Genomic DNA, 15,060 nt, shown 5'->3' with positions numbered 1-15,060 from the left:
CATTGTGTGACACTTATTCTGAACAGAAAGCCAGCTACTGTGGCTTTATTGTGGTAATTTTGACCAGTAAGCATCTAACAATAGGAAAAGTGTGATTCTTACATCTGCAATGTCAGTTGAACAATATGAAACCACTGTGTGCATTGTGCACAGCAGCCCATATGAACAATAGCATGAAATGTCTATTTCAAGGTAAATGTCTCCTGTAAACTGTCTGTGACAAAAAGGAAGCCAGAGACTAATAATTTACTATTCAATAGGGCACTGGCACAAGATGAGAGGCTGTGCGGGAAGTTGAAAGGAAGTAGCTCTAGCTTTTAATTTCCTGCAGTGAGTGCGCCTGCTAACTCATGGTTACCGCGGATCCTGTAATTCATGGAGCTCCCACCACTTTACAGTATCAGAGAGCAACAAACAGATCAAATCACTGGGCAAAGCTACATTACATGTCAAAATAAAACAGCAAATTTGATGCATTATGACTTTCATGCTTACTTTCATCAAAGTGAAAGTTGCAGGAAAAGTATATGAACTCTGATTTACATTGGATATATGTATTATTAATTGGTCATAAAATTTGATCTAATCTGCAACTATAGGTCACAATAAAAGACAAACACAATCTGCTTAAACAACTAAAATACACAAAGTGATATATTTCCATGTCTCTATTGAAAAAAATGGATGTACTGATTGTATGGCCAATAATAAATATACATGCCCACTAATAAAAAATAAAACACTAAGCTGTTTTACATCAAATAATTTAGGCATCACAACATTTCATGTCCAGTAAATTAATTTAAAGATTAAAGGTTAAGAATCATCTTTTTAAAGATAAACTGAGTGTTAAAGGGCAGCAATGGTAATCTTAATCTAAAAGTATAGGAGAAATGAGCATGAACTATTAAATATCTAATACTGGCTTATAACTGATATAATACTAATTCATCATGCATCCCCAAAAATAAATAGGCCTAAATAAATATATGGCAAATTCAATGGTTCGCATCAGTATTACTTTAGTATTATTTATATGTTATTAAAGTATTTATTAATCTTTTGAATTAGCTTTTATTTTCATAAGTTTCCGCTTTCATTTTAATTTAAGGTTTAGGACATTTGTTATGTGCTTTTGTAATTTGCATTCGTTTTGGTCATCTCAGTTTTAGTTTAGTAATTCAATTTCAACTTCTTTTTTTTAGTTGCCAAGTCAAAATTTCTATGGTTTTTCATCTAATATTTAAATTTTATTTCAACTTTATTTCAATTAGTGAAAACTATTTGTAATAGTTTTAGTTAACTATAACAACACTGGTTCGTATATGTTTTCTTTCATGTGGTTGCCATTCCACCAAAGGCAGAAATCAGAAAGTACCACTAAACCAGTTATTTGAATGCCTAGATTAGGTTCAAAGATCTCATTTAGTCACAGATGCCGGACGATTATTTTCTAAAATGTGACTTTAAGAAACAGAGTATCTTAAAAAGCTATAACATGAAAATCTGGACTTCAAATTTGAATCCAGTCCTGTCAGGACTGAAGAGTTGCTCAGCAGTAAAAGAAAGACTGAAGCTTCAGCAAGAGCTTGTTGTTACCGTTTACAACCACACACTGCCCTCACAGAAGTGTGAAATACCAGGCTTCCCCGCCATATGCATACATCCTAGAACTAACCGTGCTTGCCTGCAGCCCGCTTGACTTAGCGTGAGAGGGGATGTTACACCTACAGCTGTTTGTTTTTCCATTTTGTTTCAAGCACAGGAAAAGGACGACAAGGTTGTGACATCATATGCTTGCTGCATGACAGACAGCTGAGAAGCATTACTCACGTGGCGTGTGGAGATCGCCACTTTCAGTCACCCTGAAGAGAAACGCAAGTCATAAATGGACACATTCATTCTGGCCTGACAGAACAGAAGAGCTCTCTGTATACCTACTTTCCATAGCATAACACAGTTTGAGGAGTGTGTTATGACATACATGTCTCTATTAAAGTGAACTGCATCTCTTTAAACTGGATCAGGTTTCATAGCTCCTGTGAACACACATAGTACTCACTAAGCATTGCACAACAATGGTCACATTAGATGCTCTGTAAAAATGCTAGTAAAGGTAATATTGAATAACTAACGGGTACTGTCCTGTTATCCGGACCCCAAGACCGATGGCCTACCCCTAACCCCACCCCTTAACCTACCCGTCACTGGGGTTAAGACCAATCAGGGATGACTATAGTTCCTAAATGGTATATGGCGGGGTCCGGATAACAGGAAAGTACCAACTTAAGTTTTAGATCAAATATGGTCAGGTATTTTTGTTTATTTTGACTCGATTTTGATTTTGAAACGAAGCCGCCACAGAAGAATCATCCATCCATCGTGTCTCGGACCAACAAAAAGTAGTGAATGAATCGTTATTCTTCAATGAATTGGTTGAGTAAATGATTCAATGACAACCTTGTAAAGTGAATGAATCAGTGTTTTGGACGAATCAGTTGAAGGAACGATTCAATGACTCAATCATTTGTTTTTAATCGGTTGAAAGAATTATTTAGCTCACTCATAAATACAGTCCCTTGTCGCTACCTATAGTGTAATGATGTAATATTTTCATCATGATTAGTTACTTTGTGCAGTTTGTGGTGTTGACTGACAGTATTAAAACAAAATGGTTAATTTTATGATTATCAATTTTTTATAACAGGTTCATTCGTGTTTCGATTATAAATATCACTTTACCTCAATGGACTTTGACTGTGTAATGCCTTGATAAGATCAATGAGTGTAGTAGGTCAAGAGAGGAAATATTTAGATGTTACATCAGACAGCACCCTAATGACCCAGAAATGAACCCAACAACCCCAATCTCCTGTGTTAACAATTGAATGAGTTGAATTCAATCAATTTAGCTTTAGAAAATTGCCTTCTGATAATCTGCATTAATACACTGGGTGAGTCACTTCAGAAATTAGATTCCTTTCTGTTAACTCATCTGTTACCTAAGCTCTGAAGCAGATCCTCCCGTGTTTGAACAGTGGGCAGAGTGGCTGTCTGGATAAGATGGATGAACTGAGGTGTCGTGTTGCATAAGGTCTGGCCAACTTACAGTGTGCACTTCTTGGGCATTTTACAGCAGTCCATCTGTAAGTGACCACCACAGACAGCTGAGAGATGCCTCTCTACTCAGATATTTACCCTGCAAATGTTTTGGTTTCCATATTTGCAACCGATAGAGAATCACACTGTATACTTGTTTAAAGCTTTAATTCAAAACAAGTAAATGAATTGTAAAATTGCTAAATTTGTGCTCATGTTGTTCAGTGACAGTTTTATAATTTTTTTATTTTACTATTTTTAATTAGTAATATTTAATTATAATTAGTATTATTACACATATTTTTTAAATGATTTTTTTAATATATTTATGTGTTTATATATATATTATTTTATTCAGTTTTATAAATTATATTTATTTATTAAAGGGGTCATGAACTGGCTTTTTAAATTGTATTATATTGTTGTCTGAGGTCAACATATGACGTTCGCTTGGTTTTTGCATTCAAAAGCATCAAAATGAATAAGTAATAGGCTATTTTGTACCCTAGTTTTGAGCCTAGCTAAAAAACGCTCGGTTTTTAGACATCTCGCACTGAAGACTTGGAAGTAAACGCCCACTGCTGTGAGTGGATAACGGTTTTGCATATTATAATGAGTTTAAACTCATCTGTCGATGCACTTGGGGGAAATTGTTTTGAAAACGTCCAATGTTGTAAAATGGCAACCGGAATGATTCGACTTAGTTCCCCACTTTGAAAAACGAGTCGTTTGCTGAGGCTGGTATCAATAAAAGCTTTTATTGGACTAACAAGGACGTTGTCACGGTGTGGAGCAGGCAGAAGGACTGGCTGAGTCCAGAATCATGATGAACATTCATTTATTAGATAAATACAGGCAGGAAGACGGGGTACACCAAGTAACATCGAACATTGTAACACAGTCTCATCCCAAAAAGTCATATAACTGACGTTTTGGGACGTATTTTGACCATACGTCAATATCCGCCTTTTTAGGGCCCCCTTAAACGTCGGTAGATGGCGATCCCGGGCCGTCATACAACTGACGCTTTACCTTTAACTTCAGTTAGGTGACGGGTTAGGTTTAGGGTTAGGTTTAGGTATGGGGTAGAGTTAGGATCCCATAACCTCATCTACCGACGTTTAAGGGGGCCCTAAAAAGGCGAATATTTACGTATGGTCAAAAGACGTCCCAAAACGTCAGTTATATGACGTCTTGGGATAAGACCGGGCTGAACATTGACCGACAAGGACAGAATGAAACAGAGGAAACTAAATACACTGAGGAATCAGGGTTAATGAGGTGAAGACAGGTGATACAGATGAACAGGACGCTGAACGGGAGGCTGATGAGGGAGTGAGTTCAGGTGTGCAGACGAGAGGATCATGGGAAGTGTAGTGCTGGAGACGCAGACAGGATGGTGCAGACGAAGGACTGTGACAGACGTTTTCAGTTCTGAAACTTACAGTTACAAACTTATAATATGATGACCTCTTACATTTACAATTTGATTTCTCAGTTCATCACCCCTTTAATTTTTTAGTAAAAGAAATAAACATACATGCTAAGATTCGTTCTACTTCCAGGAAACTTTCGGCCATTCAGAATGATACCGAAGAACAGAGGAGCGAGTGAACAAACATGAGGGCTAATATTGGGTTGCGCACATCCCTATTTCCCGAGCACTCTCTGCGGGCCTGACAAAAGGCCCACAGAAATGTGAGCCTGCGGAGTGCAGGTCTCTTTGCCTCAGATGCATGAATGAGCTCCTTTAGAGAATGAGGCTGGAGTGAACACCTCACAGCAACACATAGTGCTGAACGAGATAAAAAAAACACACACTCTCACACACACATTATCCTCCTCGGGCTCTCACTCGAACAATGAACATTAGACCTACAACACTGCCAACACTTGCTGCTCAGCAGCTGTGCCCATCTGATTCAGCCGCTCAAAGGACAACGCTGCATATCCTACTTTAATATGAAACTAGAGCTTTGTCCGAACAGCTACTTTACTGAAACAAATACTTGTTGCTGTTGTAGCCACTGTTCAAATCAACACCATCTATTGATCCAGTTTCTCATATACACTTAGCAGGAACAGGCACTGAAAGAGAATAGCGCAGCTTTTGTCCCCGGTGTGGGAAATTTCTGCTGATTTCACCAAACCCCAGAATGCTGCCCACCAGGTGAGAGCTCTATAGAAAATTTGTCAACAAACTCTTTGTACACGAACACCTGGTTTGTTCATGTTTAGACATTCAAATCAGTGTTGATTTCACTACAATGTACTGGCCTGAAGAACACAGTTTTTGATAGTTTTTTTCCTCACAGTGCAGTGGCTAATTTTTTGTCCAAAACTATTCATTTATAGAAAACTACATTAAAAAGGTAATTCATACATACAATGACTTGAATTCACATCTTTCTATGAGAGGCATGTTTTTCAAATTCATTTCATAAAGGCATAAAGTAAAAAAATGTATGAAACTGTTCTGATATCATGAAGAAAAAAGACTTTTGCTATAATATTTTATCATTTCTTTAAAAACAAACAAACTGGGAAACAGTTTTGTTAAAATATTATTTGTGGTAAATGGTTGTAAATTATCACACACACATTTCCAGTGGCTGCACCATGTGACATTTTCAGTCAATATATTTTATCTTTTTTCAAACCAAATAAAGCCAAAATATATACAAAAAGTAACTCGGCAAATTGTTTTTTAAAATACTTTTCCTTTTCTTTATCTTGGACATTCCTATTTGTTTTTGACACAAGTCTCCGGTGCAAAAATCAAAACAATCCATAAAAGCTGTGGAAAAATCTATTTATTAAGAATATGGCCGTTTTCAAACTAAGGTGTTAGGCAATATTACTTATAAAAAAAACGCAAAGCAAGAGGATAAAATGTTGAGGCATATATCCACTTGAGTTGAAATCAAACGATCGTTCCTCTGGTGACACTCCAATAATTCACCTTTTGAAACGAAACCAAAGTTTTTGCAAAGTCTCCATCAAACCTGTCCGTGCTAACTTACAGTCCCACATGAGCATTATCACACCTTGATCTAAGACATCTGCGCACATTCCTGCAGCTCGCTCCCAAATGGAAGTGTTTGAAAGGAACGAATTGATCAAAACAAGAGGCCCATATGCACTTAAACTTTGCATAACATAAAAAAAGGATGCTGGGAATGTTATCACTAGCATTTAAGTCCACTGCTGATCCAGGTTACCTTCGCTTGCAAAGCTTTGCTTATCATCACCCCCATCATCCAACCATCTATCCAAACATAGACAATCTAGCTGATCTCATCCGCTCTGTCTCGTATCACACACCTGCGGTAGATAAAACTGAATGTGGGATGACATTCATTGTAAAATATGAGAAGAACATTCAGATTGAAAATGACTGTAAAAACATTGATCATTTTGATTATTTGGGGTTCCTTGCCAAATACGGTCCTAATTATGATATTCATCACTGAGAACAAAAAGACAATTGCTGATCACACGTTACAAAACCGCCACCCAACCACAAATAAAACCCTTTCACATAGAGATCCGCTGTGTATTTTTGCAGATTTTCCAAAGCCTGTGATTACAGAGCTAATTACCAGCATTCCTCGTGGATGGTTTAGAGAGCAGCACAAAAACTAAACACCTTATTCTGAGCCTTGAGCTGCTGCTGCACTTTTTAATGCTTTAACACTGACATTTTAATGCTTTATCTGGGTTAAACTAACTAACAAAACAGCATTGTACAAAAATTCAGTTTTATCAATTCATCTATAATAATTGTTATTATTGTTGGCGTTTACTAGCATTTCTTTTATTCATGCTAAAGAAAAGTATGAGGCTCATCATAGAAGCTCTTTGAAAGCCTCAGCATTGTTTTTGTGGGAACAGTCCCAAAAATGGAAAATGTCACTAGCTAAAAAATCTCAAAGGGGGAAATTTTCACTCGAGGCAAACAATCAAAACATTATGAGCCCAAACCAGTGGTAGAAAACATTGAGTCTTATTTAAAGAGTGCGTTGGCTGGAGAAAACTGTAGAGCTGGCCAGCAATGACGGAGCCCAGAATACCCACCAGACAAATTTATAGCAAAGAGCTTTGAACCACCTTGGAGGCTATCAGGAAAATACCTGAGCATAATTCATTTAGTGAAACAGCTTACTGGAAAAACTTATTTTAGAAATGGTAGAAAACCATGATTATCGCTATAAGAAATAAATAATTCTGAGAATTGAAATAACATTACTGAAATAAAAGTCTCTGGCCTTCAAGAGTGGGTTCTCCAGTCACTGAAGGGTGTTTGATGACACTTCAGATTCACCTCATTTTGAGGCCCAAATGATTTGTAGTTATTACTGTGATTAAGTATTGCATTGAAACTGCAATTGAGAGAGGTAAATCCAAAAGCTTTCCAACAAGATACAACCTAAACACCTTGAATGACCATAAAAAGGCTCTAATCCTAGTGTGTTGTTAAGCTGATGTAGTCAAGACTGGTATTAGCTGGTTGTATAATGGTTTGGTTGCCTTTTGGACTAAGATTGATAGTTGTTGAAGGACCACCAAAGGATGTTGATCCAGGTACACATCCTTGGCAAAATCACAGCTCCCGTAATAGGTCAATAAAGAATCAGTGGCCGCACAGCTGCATACAAACAGAAACAACAGCAATTTACTTGAGTCTACTTGATCCGTGAGCCAGACAGCACAAATACACAATTGCATGCTTTCTATTTTTAGGTCTGGTGTTATAAATGACATAAAAGCCCTCTAATTACACCGTTTAGAATATTTCAAGCGTTCCACTTTAGTAGCGCAGCTTTTGTAGAATTATCTGCACATGCATCTTAAAATTAAACAGGGTTTTTTTTTTGTCTTGCCAACCACAACACAAAGTGATTTTTTTTCCTCTTTTGCTCCTGTTGAAAGGTTTAAAGCTGCTTGCTGAACATAGGACATACAGCTTTAGTCAGACAAGCAGTAGTCAGACAAAACTGTTTTTGATTTTATCATTAGTTGCTTATTTAAACTCCCTAGTGTAAAAAACCTATCAAAATGTATTTAAAATGCATTTATTTCAAGCTATATACTACAAATCCATTTACTGACATATTGCTTGAGAATTACTGATATAATTAAAATTCAACTTTATTTGGAGTATTTCTTAATTGGAAATTGTACATTTCTTAATAGATATTTAAAGTGTAGAGATATTTAAAGTGTAAACTTAGATATTTAAAGTGTGCATAAAGTATACTTGCAATAGTTCCACTTTAGCACAATCAAATATCTTTAAGGCCCTTGCACACCGAAATTCATGTACGAAATTTTCGCACGTTAAAAAAATAAATATGACCTCACGTTATGTCAATTACGCTTGCACACTGCCTCCGAAACTTTTGTCCGTCATAAAAAAAAAAAATCAGATCGGGTTTGATTTGCTGTGTTTTTTGCATCCGTAGTAAGCAGTTTGAATGGTGTTTTGCCCACCGAAATTCGTGTCCGAAATTGTCCCCGTATTTTGCATCCGTAGTAAGCAGTTTGAATGGTGTTTTGCCCACCGAAATTCGTGTCCGAAATTGTCCCCGTATTTTGCATCCGTAGTAAGCAGTTTGAATGGTGTTTTGCACACCGAAATTCGTATCCGAAATTTTCGCACGTAAAAAAAATAAATACGACCTCACGTTATGTCAATTACGTGTCTTGCACACTGACTCCGAAACTTTTGTCCATCATAAAAAAAAAATCAGATCGGGTTTGATTTTCTGTGTTTTTTGCATCCGTGGTAAGCAGTTCGAATGGTGTTTTGACAATTCAGAGCCACCGAATCACGAATACGAAAAAACACATGAGATAATTTCGGACTCAGTGTGCAAGGGCCTTTAGTTGAACTTCTGCACTATTTTTGGATAAGTGCATTAAGTAAATAATTAGTTGGTCCAATTTAGCAGACTTTTAGTATACCAAAAGTATAATTGCAGGGTATTTAAATTAAGTACATAAATATGTAAAAGTATTTGTAGCATAAAGTAAATGTAACCCATTTCAAATACGGTTTAGTATATTTATTTTTCACAAGGGCCAACATAATCTCATTACAAACATAAAACGTTAAATGTTAATAACTCAGCAAAAAAAAAAAAAAAGAGAAAAGAGAAATGTCCCTTTTTCAGGATCCTGTATTTTAAAGACAATGTAAAACCCAAATAAGCTAAACAGATTTTTATTGGAAAGAGTTTAAACCATGTTATTCATACTTGGTCAATGAACCATAAACAATTATATGGAACAGTCCTTGAAGCACTAACAGTTTACAGGTGGTAGACAATTAAGGTCACAGTTACAATAACTTAGGACACTAATGAGACCTTACTCTGGAAAACACCAGAAGAACGATGCCAAGGGTCCCTGATCACCTGTGTGTCCAAGAAGGACAGCTGCTCATTCTTGTGTGCCAAACCATGTGTTTTGCAGGTGAGCAGATGATAACAATTAAAATTTTGAATGTACTATATCCCCAAAGATCTATTTCATTCTAGACCTCTTTCCTTCATGTTGCTGTTTAGACGCTGTGAAGCATGTTCAAAACATGAGTTTATTCAGATTACAGTCAACAGTAATTCCTGAGGCCTCTTCTGAGGTTGAATTTTGGTTCTTCACAGATCCCAAATTCCAAATTAAAAGCATGATTAGGTTTAGAGTGTGGTTAGGCTTAGGAAAATGCACTGCTGGAAGATGAACAGAAATTGGTCAGTTGAAACTTATCATCAAGGTAGAAAACAGCACACTCGTAACTATGAATCCCTTTGGTACTAATATCCCAATAAATCCAAGTATATTTGGGAATCTAGACACTTTTTAAATGTATAATTATATATATAAAGCTACAACTGTATGTCAGAAGACAAACTTTTAATAAAGACACTTACGGTCTATTCATATAAGCATTGATTAGAAAGTCTTTGCTGCACATCACAAAAGTAACTATTTTCCTTCAACGCCCTAAAAGAGTTAAATATGTTTTGACCGATACAACAGTTTTTTAAATTATAGGATTAACTGATCAACAAAGCAGCCTGTGCAGCCGAAGTCCAGCACTGACATATAAGACATGTTCACTAAAAGACAACTTGCAACTAATGCACAGTCTGAGAACTCGTTTGTAATGGAATTATTATTATTGGTTCCCAACAGCAGCAGCAAAACATCAAGGAGGTTCCCAATTAAAGGGGAAAGGAAACGACAAAAACAGGCAGAATGCTGGAAAGATCCGGTTCAGCTAAACACAGACTCTGTCAGTGTATTTTTTTCCTCTAGCTTTCACACTTATTTATACTCAAATGCATGTTCAAGACTTTCGAGGGAAGCCCTCAATGCCCTGGACGACTGGTGTAATGACAGTGTGGTTAGAGACCATTCCAACATCACCAAACCACTTCAGCAATAAAGCCAGAAAATTGTGCTATTCAAAACACAATAAATGATATAATAAATGCATGTAAAATTTAAGAATTAAAATAAATTTAAAGATAATTATTGCAATAATTTATAACAAGATATTAAACCCAGGCCACAGACTCAACATCATACTGTGGGCCTGAAACAGTGGCTAATAAACTGCTTTATCGGGTATAATGTTGAGGTGATTGGGGGGCTGCTACTCATATCTCCTTATTCAGATTTAGAAACACTTCCTGCTGGAACTTAAGGGATTATTGCAAAGTTCAAGTCTTGCTGGCAACAGTAAAATCCGATTATTAACAATGAACAGACTGCACAGACTGGTCACCTTACATTTTAGCAATTACATAAACCTGAAAATCTACAGGAAACCAAGAGCATGTTCTATCAGACATCCACAATAAAGAACACAAAAAAGCTATATAAGGTTATGAGTGCTAACATACGCAAACATTTTGTCTTTGTTGCATGAAGACTATGTAAAGCCAATGAACCAGATAGACATTTCAAGAAATAGCCAATGCATTACATGACTAGAAGAGATGCTTTGTTTTGCTCTTAAAAGGCCAACAAAAACACTTAAGCTTTCTATACCATCCACCATGGCATGCAATGGAAAATCACAATTGAAAATCAGCCTCTATATGTTCATTCTTCCAAAAACATTCCTCATTTTGAATCTTGGCAACCAAGCCTTTTGGGAGCCACATCAATTGTGCCCAAACTCAATGTCATAGAGAGTAGCCTGGAGTGAGGTGGGGCTCAGCTCTTCCCAGGGGACCCCAGCCAGCCGAATATTGGGTGAATACAAAAATAACTGATTTGACGGGTGATGAATGAGACTAATGAACCTGTGGATCATCCAATTATGGGCTTTTTAGTCCACAAAGGCCATGAAATGCTACCAAGAGGAAATGTAGAGGAAATGTGGGTGCTATTCGAGAAATCAATTGAAAGACATCTAAAAAAAATAAACAATATTTCCTCTAGTTCTTTTAAATTAATACATTTACATGAAAATGGAAAGCTTTTTACCTTATTTGCTTTTATTCATTTGGCATAAAGGTTTTATATTCACATTTTATTGAAAGAAATATAAATGTATTTACAATTTATAAAAATCAATTTAGTTTGTCTTTTCAAATATGTTTTATTTTTAATCTAAAGAAACACAATATGCTTATTTACTGTTGATCTGGTTGTCATACAAGTTTCAAAAATGCATGTTCATCCAAAACATCCCATATGTTTGAGGCATTGCAGTTTTTCACTTTTTTTTTTTTTTTTCCTCGGAAATAATAGCATATTCTAAATTCAAATGGTAGGGTTTCTCAACCAGTGATTAGCACCTCGGTTGTAACTATAGAAAAGAAATGTTTGAAGCAAAATATTTGAGTCAAACACAGGTTGATTACGGCCAAACATTATTTCATCTTGTTCTTGCAGCATGCAATTTTTTTTCTCTTTGCCATGAAGCAAGGCTAAACCGTTCCATTCCTTAATCTGAGGGTCATATTTAGGTGACCACGATTATAGCCCTTACGATTCCATATAAATAGCTGATTTAAGCGAGAGGATCTCACTTTGGCCACAAATTTCCCCTTTATTTGGTGAAGCTTCCGTCATGCTTCTCGCTGAGCCGCCGCACAACCTTGCTGAATGGACAGTTTCAGTTGTGCTCTCTGGTAGTAACCACACTATAAGAGGGTGTGTAGTTTGGCATGAGCTATTTCCAACACACAAGACTGTAAACGCTCAGTGAACTCCAGCAAAAACCAAAAACATTTCTCTCGAACATCAGAAAATAGAAATGTGATACATTTCTTCTGTTGTGAACGTTTTCTTGTGAATATGAGAAACAAGATTTTGAAGCATACCGTGGCAAAGCAGACATTTTTGATGTGGTTTCTTTGGTTTCACCTTCCTGGAGCCTGTTGCCTCCCTGCTGATTTACACCATCCAGGTTTCTCTCTCTGCCAACCAGCTAATTGTTTCAGGCACCTGATGATCGTCTATCAAGGCAAAAACAGAATAATGGAGAAAGTTAGTCTCTATGTATATGGTATTTATATAGACAGACTGTAAAGACCAGTAAGGAAAGGTTTAGATCCTCGTGCAAATAAATAATATGCATCTATATTACTGGCTCATGCCAGTCTGACAATTCATTATAAAATGCTCAATGTTTTACTAAAAAACAGGGCTTACACAAGTCACATTCTGTGTACAGTTCTCATGTTTATTTGGATACAGGGCAAATAATATACAGCAGAGAGAAAATAACATACTGCAGTACATTAACCCACACAGTAATATAATTACACAAATGTATAACTCTGCTTGGTAACTCCCAGTGGAGAAATTACCGCAACATAATATACGGCAAGGTAAATATTAGGAATTTAAATCTCACAAATGTCTTCAGGACAGCATGTAATATGCTGAAAGCACATTTACTGTAGCCATATACCTCCATCTCAGTCTTATTGAACACAATTGCTTGGACCAGTGCCACTTGCATCAGTATGGCAAATGGTTGTGCTGCCTGCTGTAAAATAAGGGCCCATAGACCTTATTCAGAGCAGCGCCATGACAGGTATGAAAGCGAGGCTGTGAGGGATAGACTTACCGTGTTTCCAATGGCATCCGCTGTAAAAAGCTGAATAAAGCTCCTAGATTACTTACAATTTTACACAACTTACATTGTCGGGAGTTTTTTGTCAACTGAAATTTCTTGAAAAGATATTTTTCCAGTGTTTCATGAGCAGAACAATCCGAAAACATATTAAATAACAATACAGCCCATTGAAGAGATGCATGTCTATCCCTCACCAGCCTCGCTTTCATTCTCACTAAAAATCAAAGATGGCGCTGCCGTGAATAAGGCGTATTAGACCCCTGGCCCAGACTTTTACAAGTTTCCTTGCTGTCCTAACTTTTAAATGTGTAAATATCTCAAAAAATGTCATCAAAATTAAAACTTAAAAAGCTAATTTGTTGTAGGTTGATTCAACAGTAACTTCATATTAAATGCCTATTGTCTTTGTGCACATTTATTACAATCCTCAAATGTCAAGTATAGGCTACTATATAGGCTACTATCAAAATGTCAAAAGGAATTCAGAAGGCACGTTATGAGGATTTTGCCAGAAAGTGTCTCAAATATTATTCTAGAGTGGAAATATTTGTGAATGGTGGCAGAGAGGACACTGGTTTCTCTGGGTGGGTTTTATTTGATCCCTGGGAGAATGTGGCAGGTCTGCGATGTGCTTTATTCCAAAATGGAGAAAAGCTATAGCTTATCTGGGAACGCCTGGCATTTCCTCTGGTCTGGGCTCCATCAGGAACTTTTCTACAGACAGGATGACTTTCACAAATAGCTTGCACTGGCAGATGTAAAAAAGAGTGAGAAAGCTGCGTTCAATTTTCCTAACAAGAACTTGAGGAACAACAAGTACTGACTTCCTGGTCAGGAAGACTGCTAAAAAAAAAACTGTGCATTCAAATGTGTTCACATTAAATAATTAAACGAATGTCGTTTGAACTTGCTTGAGTACTTTCATCAACACAATAAGTTAAACAAACTCCAAATATTGTCGTAGAAATTAAACAAACACTGTATACACCCCCTGTATACTCACTCAGATAAGCTCCAAGGTCATTAGATATCAATGCAAAGCGGCAGTATAAGTGAAGGATTAAATACAGAAATTGTGACTGATTATAAACTACCCAGATCATCTTTAGCCAGCTGTTTATGTGTCATCTCAATCCTTCAGAGAGGAATCTCATGCTGTGGGGGGGAAATCTCAGTCCCTTAGAGGGAAACAGTAAATCTCAGGGCCTATAAAAATGTAAAGAAGCCTGGTAAACCTTCTCCTCCGTGACCTGCAGTTCCACCCATTGAAAGAATTTCACATTTTGTTTGCACCTGGTCTGTACTCTCTTCTTACAATCTGATGCCTGGGTCTGGTCAGGAGGGACTGTGGAAGGGTGTGTGAACCCTGGTTGGCAGACAATGGCATGAATGCATAAGCAGATAAGTTTCTATACCAAAAGACTCACCACGTGCCTTGTCTAAGAGCCTAACGTTTTTAATAGTCAGTACAAAAAAAGAAATGAGAAACCATCTCTGACAGGCAAATAGATATGTTTAATCTGAATTAAGACCACAAGCCACTTAACGTAGGTTACTATAAAACTGAACATGGCTTAACCATGTCTGTAAATTATAGGCATCACATTACCAATGATGTCTCGAAGCATTTGATATTTAAAGTTCTACCGAGTAGGTATATAATTTGTCATCTGTGTCCACAGGCGGCTGAGGGTTCATTTCCATATAAACAGACACCAGAAAGAAATAGTACACTCAAAACGAAAACTACATCATTCAAAACAATGAGAACAAGGACTGGTAAGGACCAACAAAACAAAAGTATCATGAAAGTAATTCATACAACTTGTGTGTCATATCAGAAGCAACACGATTGGAAC

The 15,060-nt window shown here is 36.8% G+C and overlaps 1 long non-coding RNA gene across 4 annotated transcripts in view; it reads right to left on the bottom strand.

Moving 5' to 3' along the window:
• LOC148976847 (uncharacterized) overlaps positions 1-15,060 on the bottom strand; it is a 119,252-nt gene that overhangs the window by 89,596 nt on the left and 14,596 nt on the right. For all 4 annotated transcript variants that reach the window (XR_016146033.1, XR_016146032.1, XR_016146034.1 and 1 more), the window contains exon 2: positions 12,441-12,575. This is a non-coding gene — a long non-coding RNA (uncharacterized LOC148976847). The remainder of the gene's footprint in view (positions 1-12,440; positions 12,576-15,060) is intronic.

Source organism: Pimephales promelas, chromosome 13 (assembly GCF_988280905.1).
Source record: "Pimephales promelas chromosome 13, fPimPro1.hap1.1, whole genome shotgun sequence".
NCBI lineage: Eukaryota > Metazoa > Chordata > Actinopteri > Cypriniformes > Leuciscidae > Pimephales > Pimephales promelas.
This window is presented reverse-complemented; position numbering and strand designations above follow the sequence as displayed.